The sequence below is a fragment of the Boleophthalmus pectinirostris genome, unplaced genomic scaffold (assembly GCF_026225935.1).
Source record: "Boleophthalmus pectinirostris isolate CB_2022bp ecotype Guang Dong unplaced genomic scaffold, ASM2622593v1 HiC_scaffold_19, whole genome shotgun sequence".
In the NCBI taxonomy this organism is placed as follows: Eukaryota; Metazoa; Chordata; class Actinopteri; order Gobiiformes; family Gobiidae; genus Boleophthalmus; species Boleophthalmus pectinirostris.
This window is the reverse complement of record NW_026571140.1, coordinates 39,787,075-39,799,138: the sequence shown is the minus strand read 5'-3', so window position 1 is coordinate 39,799,138 and position 12,064 is coordinate 39,787,075. Positions and strand designations below refer to the sequence as shown.

Below are 12,064 nucleotides of genomic sequence, written 5' to 3'. Positions count from 1 at the left end.
AGTTGCCCAATGTGAGTCAGTGTTGTCATATTTTCTTTGTGTTTTGGTCATTTTTAAGCAGCTTTTCTGTATTTTACCTAAACAAATGAATATATGCCTCTCTTTACTGTTGGTAGATTTCAGATTGGTCAAAAATAAGGACACCTGGGGAATAAAATTGGGACAAATTACTGATTTTAGGTAAATCTGAGGGCTCAAAACTGGACATCCGGTCACCCTAGCCTTCAATTTAGATATTTTGATGTTTAAAATGTTCATGTACAAACTAAAGGCAATAACATGATACAGAATCCATCAATTAGTTAAACTGTAAAGCAAACTGAGGTCTAATTTTAGTCTATTTTTGCACATTAACACTATTATTGCACATTAACACTATTATTGCACATTAACACTATTATTGCACATTAACACTATTAATGCACTTTAAAGTATGGTGACCAGATTTCAAAATAAAATAAAAAAGTAGGACATCTCTGGTTTGTTGTAGTTCGGTAATAATAAAATTGCGAAACGAGTCTGTAATTAAGTAAAACTGTTATGCAGTCGCCCCATGTATCATATTTTCTTTGTGTTTTCGTCATTTTTAAGCAGCTTTTCTGTGTTTTACCTGAACAAATGACAAGTCATGCCTCTCTTTACTATTGGTAGATTTCAGATTGGTCAAAAATAAGGACAAATCACTGGTTTTGGATAAATATGCTGGGACAAGAAGGCTCAAAACTGGGACATCTGGTCACTCTAGCCTTTAATTTATATATTTTGATGCTTAAAATGTTCATGTACACACTAAAAACAATAACATGATACAGAGACCATCAATTAGTTTAACTGTAAAGCAATCCAAAGTCTGATTTTAGTCTATTTTTTTCCTTAAACACCTGCTTATTGCACATTAAAGCTACAAGTATTTTCTGTGACTGTTATGAGGTATTAGCACAGGTAGCATCGCATCAGAGCTGTGTTATTTCACCATTAAAATACCGTATTGACATTTATACGGTACGTTTGTTTATGTAAGTTTAATAAAGTAAAAATAAGATGCATTATTAGTTGAAAAAGGCAGCGGCGCTTGTGTAATAACTGTTTATGCTAACTGGGCTAGCTCCGTATGTTAGCCGCTTTGCTTCATAGAACGGTAGATCGCGCGTTGACTACCGCTGTCGAACGGAGCGAATGCGTCAACAAAGCCGCCATCTTGGTACGGGGGTAACGCCGCTTTAAATGAATATTGATCGAGGACGAGGCGATATCTGGATTTCTCACTGACCAAGTAGCATTTATCTGTGGGAAATACTGACCAACGGAGCCACATAGGTAAAATCTTTCCAATAAATGTTACCCCTTGCGCTTTCGTCTTCTTATTTCACTCAAAAGTGCAAAAGTCCGGCATCTTCACTCATTAATACTATGAAAAAATTGACCTTAGATCGGAAATGGGCATTGTACAGTTTCAGGGTCACATACGGCTCTTTGGTTCACTCTGACCAACCAATTTAAGATAATTTGGAATTACAAAATAAACATACTGGATGAAAAAAAGAAGATTTGAGGCACTCCGATGGCGTTTGACATGAAACAAAATCATAGCAAAGTATATCGGAGAGCCTCGGACATCCTTTTTATTTAGATTTTATTTATTTATTAGTCATTTGCCCACTCGGGATCTCTTTAGAGCACCTGAGCATTTATTATTTCACTTCAACTGTGATCCAGGGAGCGCCACAAAATAAGCATACTTTATAATATTACCTCAAGCTGCATTGCTTTTATTTTAGAGTTGTTTTGTTGTTGTTTGACATTTTTTGTAAGGCAACCTCACTTCACATTGCTTAGTCATAACATACACTCTTGCCAGTCATACCAGCTTGTCAAAACAATGCTATTTACAGCTTTTTTTTAAACAAAGAAATACAATTAATATTACGCAGATTTGAGTTAAGAGTTTTCACAATATTTTCTCATGTGGTCCCATGGAAAAAATTAAATAAAATGCCCGCCCCTGCCTTCAGAACTATGGAACCTCCGTACCAAGATGGCGGCGGTATTAACGTATGCCCACGGGCCGATCGCGCTCTCTGCCGTTCTATAACTACGCCTTTACGTCACAAACCTAGCATGAAACGTCCAAACGCCCTTATTATTATAAGAGTTATGTAAACGTAAGCCAGCGACTTTTAAGGGATACGCCGGGGTGCTAAAATGGGTATTACGCGTCTGAAATAATGCACAGGTTTTGCACGAGTGTCGCTTGAATTTAATCAGTTTAAGCCGCTCTGCCCAACTCCGTGCCGTATCAGCGTCACGTCCTAGCATGCTAAGCTAACCGCGTTCGTAGGGGATAAACATGGACATACCCGTGCGTGCCCGGTGCCTCCTTCTGGTGTGCGCAATGCTCACGCTCGCGCCTCGCCGTGGTTCATTGCAACGCTCGGATCAGTGCGGGCTCGGGCGGTGTGCAGCAGAAAGCAGAGAGCATGGATCTGCCCCATGCCTCCTCCTCCTCCTCCTCCTCCTGAGTGCTGTCCTCCCTGTCCTCCGCCTCTCTCTCTCCGTCTCCGAACGCCCCGAGCTGACCGACCGCCGGCCCCTGCCCAGTGACGCTGCTGCGCTCCCCGTGTCCGTCCGTCCGTCCGCGCTCCTCCCCGTGTCCGTGGATGATCCCGGTGTTTTGTCGTTTTGCGTCTGTCTGCCCCCAGTGCCAGTGGCGTGGACAGTCCGTGCGCCGCCGTTGTCGTTCAGGGTGAACGAGCCAAGCACACGCCCACCTACACAAAGAGGAAGAAACAAAAAAAAATTAAAAAAGCATGTCGCCTAAAAAACAACAACACTACTACATATTTGCTGTCTGTGTAATCCCTCAGTCGTCCAGGTATGATCCATAGCAAAGAATTTGTCCAATCACAAAATCACAGACATGATTTAGGTTTTATTTTTTATTGAACTGTATCAAATCGATTTGAAATATTTATCGTATCGAATCGTAAGCTCACTGTATCGAGATATGTATCGTATTGTGACTTATGTATCGAGGTATGTATCATATCAGCAACTTCTGAAAGATAACCAGCTCTATATTAGACTACATTTACCTGTTATAGTTTTAAATTAAATTAAATTAAAATATTGATCTATCGTATCATTTAATGTGATGATACAGTATCGATATCGTGATCTGCTGTATCGATATATCGCGTTGAGTATTTTTTTTTGGTATATTTTACAAAATTATTTTGTTACAGCTACAGTTTTGTTGCTTGTTCACAGGGAGGAAACTCATTTATGCGACACATTTGACATTTTCACTGTTTTGATGATTAAAATGTTTGTGTTTCATATGAACTTTGCACAAGAACAACAAAGTTGGTTTAACAAAGACTTTTAGTATCACAGACATGATTTAGACTTTATTTTTTATTGCACTGTATTGAATAGATTTTAAATATATAATGTATCGAATCATATCGTATCGAATCATATCGTATGGAATCATATCGTAAGGTCACTGTATCGAGATATGTATTGTATTGTGACTTATCGTGAGTCGTCCAGGTATGAACCATAGCAAAAGAAGAATTACAATTTGTCAAACGAACAAAGATTTTAAAGATTGTGCAAAAATATTGAAATATCAATCTATCGTATCATTATATCATATCATGGGCTGCTGTAGCGATATATCACCAAGATTACTTTTTGATATATTTTACAAAATTATTTTGACTTTCAATATCACAGACATGATTTAGGCTTTATTTTTTATTGAACTGTATCGCATCGATTTGAAATATATCGTATCGAATCGTAAGCTCACTGTATCGAGATATGTATTGTTTTGTGGCTTATGTATCGAGGTATGTATTGTATCGGCAACTTCTGAATGATACCCAGCCCTACTTTAGACTACATTTACCTGTTATAGTTTTAAATTAAATTAAATTAAATTAAAATATTGATCTATTGTATCCTTTAATGTGATGACATATCGTATCGTAAGCTCACTGTATCGAGGTATATATAGTATCGGCAACTTCTGAATGATACCCAGCCGTATTTTAGACTACATTTACCTGTAATAGTTTTAAAAATGTTTAAATACTTAGACTTAGTCAAACACAAGGGAAATTATTTGGACTCAGTAGCTCGTTCATCAAGTTTTTAGACTAGAGGTGTGCAAAAATATTGAAGTATTGATCTATCATATCGTTTAATGTGATGATACTGTATCGATATCGTGATCTGCAATATTGATATATTGCCAAGAGTGTTTTTCTGGTATATTTTATTAAATTATTTTGTTACATCGCTACAGTTTTGTTGCTTATTCAGAGGGAGGAAACTCGTTTATTTGACATTTTCACTGTTTTGGTGAGTAAAATGTTTGTGTTTCATTTGAACTTTGCACAAGAAGTGGTTTAACAAAGACTTTTAGTATCACAGACATGATTTAGGCTTTATTTTTTATTGCACTGTATTGAATCGATTTGAAATATATATCGTATCGAATCATATCGTATCGTAAGCTCACTGTATCGGGATATGTATCATATCGTGACTTATCGTGAGTTGTCCAAGTATGAACCATAGCAAAAGATAAATCAGAATTTGTCAAACGAACAAAGATTTTAGACTAGACGTGTGCAAAAATATTGATATACCTATATATCGTATCGTTTAATGCGATGATACAGTATCGATATCATGGGCTGCTGCATCGATATATCACCAGTAATATACAGGCCTTTACTTTATTTTTACTGTGTTAAAATGCGAAAAACTTAATTTGTTCATTTTAAACCATGGTCCAAAGTTGTGGCTCACTTGTCTAAACATTCTGAACCCAAACCCTGAGTCACTGTGATGACTTTTTGAGAAATAGTGAAAGTATGACATCATGAAATTTTAGATCAGAAAATGAATCAAGCCTTATGAAATTGAAGGCAAACTGAACGTCTGTTGTTATTACGGACAAATGACTATTACACATATTCCATTCTCGATATGTTTTTTCCCTTTATAGTATACTGTTTTAATATTAAGGGTGCTTTGTGTGGAGTTTTTGGTATATTTTACTAAATTATTTTGTTACAGCTACAGTTTTATTGGTTGTTCAGAGGGAGGAAACTCATTTATGCGACATATTTGACATTTTCACTGTTTTGATGAGTAAAACGGGTGTGTTTCATATGAACTTTGCACAAGAAGTGTTTTAACAAAGAACTGTTTATTGAACTGTATAGAATCAATTTGAAATATATATCGTATCGAATCATATCGTATCGTAAGCTCACTGTATCGAGGTATATATCGTATCGGCAACTTCTGAATGATACCCAGCCGTATTTTAGACTACATTTACCTGTAATATTTTTAAAAATGTTTATATACTTAGACTTAGACAAAAACAAGGGAAATTATTTGGAATCAGTAGCTCGTTCATCAAGTTTTTAGACTAGAGGTGTGCAAAAATACTGAAGTATTGATCTATCATATCGTTTAATGTGATGATACTGTATCAATATCGTGATCTGCGGTATCGATATATCACCAAGAGTATTTTTCTGGTATATTTTATTAAATTATTTTGTTACATCGCTACAGTTTCGTTGCTTATTCAGAGGGAGGAAACTCGTTTATTTGACATTTTCCCTGTTTTGGTGAGTAAAATGTTTGTGTTTCATTTGAACTTTTCACAAGAAGTGGTTTAACAAAGACTTTTAGTATCACAGACATGATTTAGGCTTTATTTTTAATTGAACCGTATCGAATCAATTTAAAATATATATCGTATTGAGTCGTATTGAATCGTAAGCTCACTTATACTCTGGAATGACTTTTCGTTTCTGTTATATCTGGACCTGGATACTTATGGATTGGGTCTCTTCTTATTGTTAGTTAAAGGTTGTATGGAGGATTTTTTTTTGTTTTTGTTTCTTGTTGAAAGTTTAAAATCAATTACAAAGATGCAGCAGCTTGTATTATGTCCAAAAAAAAAAAAAAAAAGAATGAAATCATATTGTTGAAGATAAACTCATAGAAAACGAGGCTCATTTTCTATTGGCTAAGGTTGTCAATCTATGTTTCGAGTGTAACTGACTTTTAAACTGGGCTAAACTGTCGATTCGCGCAAAGTTTGTTGCGATACGAGAATTTCGCCGCAATCGGTTTTTGAGGTCGCTGAAAGATGATTCTGAGGTTTGGAGATCTCTTCCAGCGATTGGCGATTCTTGACGTGTCGGTCGCTATTTTTCTAGACAGTTTCGATGGATGTAAACGTTTTCTAGAGTAAAGAGACGGGAGGAGATGTTTCTACTGAGGAAGCTGTGGAGGTGAAAATTTGACTTCGCTGTATTTCTCTTCCTTAAAATCCTCTATGAGGCTTTGACCGTCACGTTCCCCATAGCAACACCTCGTGGGCACACTATGTCATTGATTCAGAACATCGGAGAAACATGGGCAGGTTTTGTTGTTATTTGGTTGTTCACGCTTGAACGGGATAAAACAAATGTTTTCTTCACTGTTCCTCTGAAATGACTCATCAGGAGCTCAAACAACGGAATTATCAGAAAAAACAGGAATTATGGTTAGAGAATATAAACGACCAGTTGGTACCATAAGTCACTTCACTTTCAGATAGATATTTGCTATTTAAATTGTTTCATAGTTTATTTAATGAGAGAACACATTTACCGAATAAAATGTAAAAAGAAAACATTTGCAGTGTGAGTGGCAGTAGAATTGTTCCAACGCACATATAAACATGTCACTCGTCGTAGGACCCATTTTTCTTTATTGTCTTGTTTATCCACAACTATGTCTTCTAGAATTAATCACTTTTTGCGAGCGGATTTTTCTAACGTTCGCGAGGATCTTTTCATGGTTGATTCTTTGGAGGTTCAGCTCACAGATCTTCGACTCGTGCGTCATGTTGATCATAAGAGCCCAGTGTGGTTCGTTGAATCGTAAACTAGTGTGGGTTTTCCTGGATAAATTAATGACATTTTTGTTCAGTAAATGTGCTTCTTTCATTAAATAAGCTATGAAACAATTTAAATAGCAAATACCTTGATGAAACTTCGGGTGTCTTGATGGTATCATTGGAAATCTCTTTGCGGTTTATTTTTGCTGGCTATAATCCGTGTCTTTTTTTCGATAATTCCCTTGTTTGAGCTCCTGATGAGTCATTTCCAGAGGAACAGTGAAGAAACAAATCGTTTTATCCCTTTCAGAGCATCTAGAACAACCAAATACACAACAAAACAACAAAACCCATGTGTCTCTGATGCCGCTGAAGTCAATGACATAGTGTGCCCGGTGTCATGGCGGCGTAGGTACCGTTGCTATAGGGGTCACGTGATGGTGCAAAGCCTCTCTACAACCTTTAAATGCAGGACTGTGGATTATACCTGGCAAAGCTTTAACATCTCCTTAGAAACCAGAAAAACAGTCTATGGATTTTTGTGGGGCCATTTGGTTCTGCCCACTTTGAGTTTTGTAAAATCACAAACTTTTAACGCGATCTACTGTTGATAAATGTTACCTCATGGCTTTATCCTTCCTGTTTGCTTTCACCTTCCTGTTACACGGCACATTTTGAGGACTTCCCTTTCAGAAGACACACTATTCAGTTTGTTTCTGTTCTTCGCTATGACACCAGTCGTACTTTTTCGTCATTCTGAAAAGCGTGGATAATGGCCTAATTATGAATATCACAGTTTTTCCACCGTTGCTGTTTTGAATTTGCTTATCAAACTTTTCTTGGACAGATTTGTGATTTGTTTTCTTGGTTGATTGATGTTTTGAACACTTTGCGCTCTAAATTGTTCCAGCAGACTAATGACAACTCATGATTCTGTAAAACTAGACCATTTCAAATCCAGTGTTTATTACAAAAATAGTCAAAGCAACAAATCCAGAAAATGCAATGTTTAAAAGTTCAATATGAGCTGTGAGATTTAATCATTTAGGCGCCAGAGGGTTTATCCTAAAACGTTAGATTTTGACATTTTAGTCCTGGTTTAGACCTGGTTTAGACTTGGTTTAGACCTGGTTTAGTCCTGGTTTAGACCTGGTTTAGACCTGGTTTAGACCTGGTTTAGACCTGGTTTAGACCTGGTTTAGTCCTATTTTCATCCTGGTTCCATCCTGGTTGAGTCCTATTTTAGTCCTGGTTTAGTCCTGGTTTAGGCCTAGTTTAGTCCTATTTTCATCCTGGTTTAGTTCTGGTTTAGACCTGGTTTAGTCCTGGTTTAGCCCTGGTTCAGTCCTGGTTCAGACCTTTAGCTTGAATGAAATTTGACACCCTGTTTGGCAAAATCATCCGTTTTATTCAGAGCGGCATCTTGTCAACTTAAGCTGACAGTGGCGCCTGACCATGTTATACTGTATTGTACTGTTGTGTGGTCCTCTGTGTTGTCTTTTATTATATATATATATATATATATATATATATATATATATATATATATATATATATATATATATATATATATATATATATATATATATAATTTCTTAGCTTTATGCATTGTAACCCTTTTAATTTATTGTTTTATTTATGATTTTCTGTCTTTTACTGTGTTAATGTGTCTGTGCAGCGCTTTGGAAACTGTCATGTTTATAAAATGTGCTAAATAAATAAAGTAAATTGGATTATTATGTTGTTACCTCCTCAAATACAAACCTGGAGTTGTTTTGTTTCAAGTGTAATACCTGTTATTTCCAGCAGGGGGCTCCAAAACTGAGATCTTTGTCATTCGTAAAATAACAGAAGAGAGACGATATTAAAAAATGTCTGTTTGTGATTTTTTGTCTAACATGTCTGTCAAATTTATATTTTATGTTTTGAAAGTCGCATTCTGGTCAAAGAGCAGATTTTAAACAAGCCCAGGAGCAAAGAAAGAAAGAAATGATCAAAAGACAAATATGAACCACTAAACTATTACAGGAACCCTCATGTATTCCAGAACATGTTTGTACAGGTTTAAACTTTGACATCCCGCCCTCTAACATAAACAATTTTGGTTGAGCAGTCAGAATCCGTGACCCACAGGTTGTCGGTGCGATTCCAGCCCCCACAGATGCACACTGTTGTTGTGTGCTTGGTAGAGATGTAAGAATCTCAAAATCCCTCGATACAATATGCACCCTAATTGTGAATATGCTACTTCTTCCTTCTAAAATGCCTTTGAAAAGCCTTGAAATCCTCTGGTACTGTCATAATATGAAGAATTAAGAATTAAAAGCACTTAATAACAGCTATTTCTTCGTGTAGTCTGCACTGACACCAGCAAAGGATCATGGTCTATGTAGTTCCTTGTGTTTTTGGACTATTGCTGCACCGTCGCAAAGCAAAGCAAAATAAACATTTGTATAGCACAGTTTGTAAACAAAGTAATTCAAAGTGCTTTACAGAATAAGAAAGACATTAAAATCACCATAATTATTTATTTAAGCAAAAAGACTTGTAATTCGATATATTGTGATGGCCTCTGATATTACTGTTATATGTTATATTACTTTTAATGATACAAAATCACAATATTTTGGTTATTATTACATCTCTAGTAGCCTGATTCATCAGCCGGTTTCACTTCGTGGAAACCGTCTGACCTTGCAACATTAGGATTTGTTCGCTCGACGGAAGGCGGGTACTTTTTTATTTAACCAATTTGGTTTTGACGTATGTAATGCGCCAAATCCAGTAGGAAGAAGGACAATAACATCTTTCCTCTTGATAAAATTCACCAAACATTCTCTTTGTTCTGGCTTTAAATCCTCGATCTCGGGAATTGTTGCCAAAACAGAATGTCTGTCTTCGTCTACATCCATCTCGACGCTTTGTTTACTGTTGTGCTTTTCCACAAAAGGGACCCAGACAGAACGTGACAAGTTTGACGTCACGACTTCACGGCTCTTCACTGTCTAGTGTATTCCGATTCCTGACCTAGTCACTGGAGAGAAATGAAATTAAGCGGAGGCTTTAGGTGACACCAGCCTGACTACATCCATAGTCCTTGAGCAAGACATTTAACCTCAGTGAGTGTGTACACTGGAGTATGAGTGTGCGTGTGAGTGGGTGAGTGGTTTGTTGTTGTAAAGAGCTCTGAGTGCCTTGAAAGTGGAAAAGCTCTGAATGAAGATGTGACAGTTTCCTTTTAAACTACACAGACAGCAGGTTTTATACAAGAAGAATGAATGTTTTGTAACACAGAAGAGCTGAACCCATCGTGGAAACGGTGTTCAAGCTGAATGAAATACTCTTCATTGACAGACGGGCTTCACATTTTGTTTCCCGACTGTCAAGTCAAGGGGTGTCAAACTCATTTTGGTCCGGGGGCCGTATCCAACCTACTTTGATCCCAAAGGGGCTGGATCAGAAAACTCATGGCATATAAACCCCAAAAATAACAATAAGTTCAAATATTTGTGCAGAGAAACGCAAATCTATTACAGACATCTTTTTTAAATGATGAACTCTTTCTTATTATGATATTATAATATTATAATATTATGAACAATCTGAAACTTTAAGAAAAATTCAATTTCAACACAATGTTTTAACATTAACTTGTACGCAAATAGGAATAAGTCAATTTTTTTTGGAAAATCCTGCACTCGGCTCCACTTTTCTCATTTTGGACATTTTTCTGATGAGGGTGTCACGGTCAACAGTCAAAACGATCGTCCTTTAAGAGCGTTTGGAAAAAGACAAGTCTTCATTTGTGCTGCTCTGGTGGGAGGGGCCACGTACAGAGACAGCTGGAGACGCTGCTATGCTAAGCACCGCAGAAAATTACCAATATTTTAATAGAAAATATAATTAAAATATTTTAGTAGAAAACCACCCAAGAGCCACATTAAAGGTCTTGTGGGGCCGGATCTGGCCCCCGGGCCTTATGTTTGACACCTGTGGACTAAAGGATTACAAGCCACATACATGTATTTATCAAAGCATTTGTAAAAATTCTTAAATCAAAATGTGGAAAAGGGAATGTGTTTGAAAATATATCCTGCAAACGACATCTGTCTGTTTACTAATATTATTACTATTACTATTACTACAGTTTAGAAAGACAAATACAACATGAAGTTTTTTTTTGTTATATTTTATTGTTCAAGTGCAGAACAGTGAGGGGGGTGAGAGAGGCTCTACATGCACAGGAGCCTCCTGTACCACCTCCTCTTTTTCTTCTTCCGTTCCATCTCCAGCTCCTGCTCCAGCGCCGTGCTCACCTCCTCCAGCAGGGAGCACTGTCTTTCTGTGCTCCTCTGCTTTTCCTCCAAGGCGCTGAATCTTTGGAGCAGTAGGGAGAGCTCTGTGTTCAGCTTCTCACGGGTGTTTACCAGAGCTATTTTCTCTTCCTCTAAAGCAGTCTTCTTCTGATGTTCCTGCTCTACCTGCTGGTGTAGAGCCCTGTTCTTTACAGTCAGCAGGGAGAGCTCTTCCTGAGTTGTAGCCAGGGCGTGGTCCAGTGCGCCGCACCTGTCCACCAGCAGGGAGCGCTCTGCCTCGAGGTCTTTACTGGTGTTCAACATGGTGGCCTTCTCATTTTCTAACTGTGCTCTGCCATGTTTTTCCTCTTTCACTTCCTGCTCTAGAGCACACTTATTTGCTATGAGCAGGAAGTTCTTTTCCTCACACCTCCTCAGTTTTACCTGCACCGCATCACATGTCTCGACCTGCACCGAGAGCTGTAATTTTAGCTCATCGCAGGTCCTCAACAGGGCGGCCTTTTCATTTAGCAGGTCGTGTCTGTTCAGTTTGTCCTGCTCGACCTGCTGTTGGAGTGCAGTGGTCTTTGTCTCTAGCAGGGAGCACTCTTTCTCTGAGATCCTGAGTAGCTCCTCTAGTCCACTGCACTTCTCCTCCAGCAGGGAGCGCTCTACGCTTAGCTCTTGGCAGGACTTCAGAATGGTGGCATTTTCTTTCGGTGTTGCCAGGTGACGCCAGGTGCTGTCATGTGATCAGGTCAGGTCAGGTGATTCCATAGTTGCCATAGTTACATATGAATTCCAGTATATCACAGATTTATTTGAAAGTGTTTTTAAAGGTTAAATATGT

The 12,064-nt window shown here is 37.7% G+C and overlaps 1 protein-coding gene across 1 annotated transcript in view; it reads right to left on the bottom strand.

Moving 5' to 3' along the window:
* herc1 (HECT and RLD domain containing E3 ubiquitin protein ligase family member 1) overlaps positions 1 to 7,441 on the bottom strand; it is a 123,716-nt gene extending 116,275 nt beyond the window's left edge. The window contains 2 exon segments of the mRNA XM_055154972.1: positions 2,358 to 2,768; positions 7,065 to 7,441. The gene's annotated coding sequence lies outside the window, so the exon portion shown is untranslated.
* Positions 7,442 to 12,064: the final 4,623 nt, after the last annotated feature.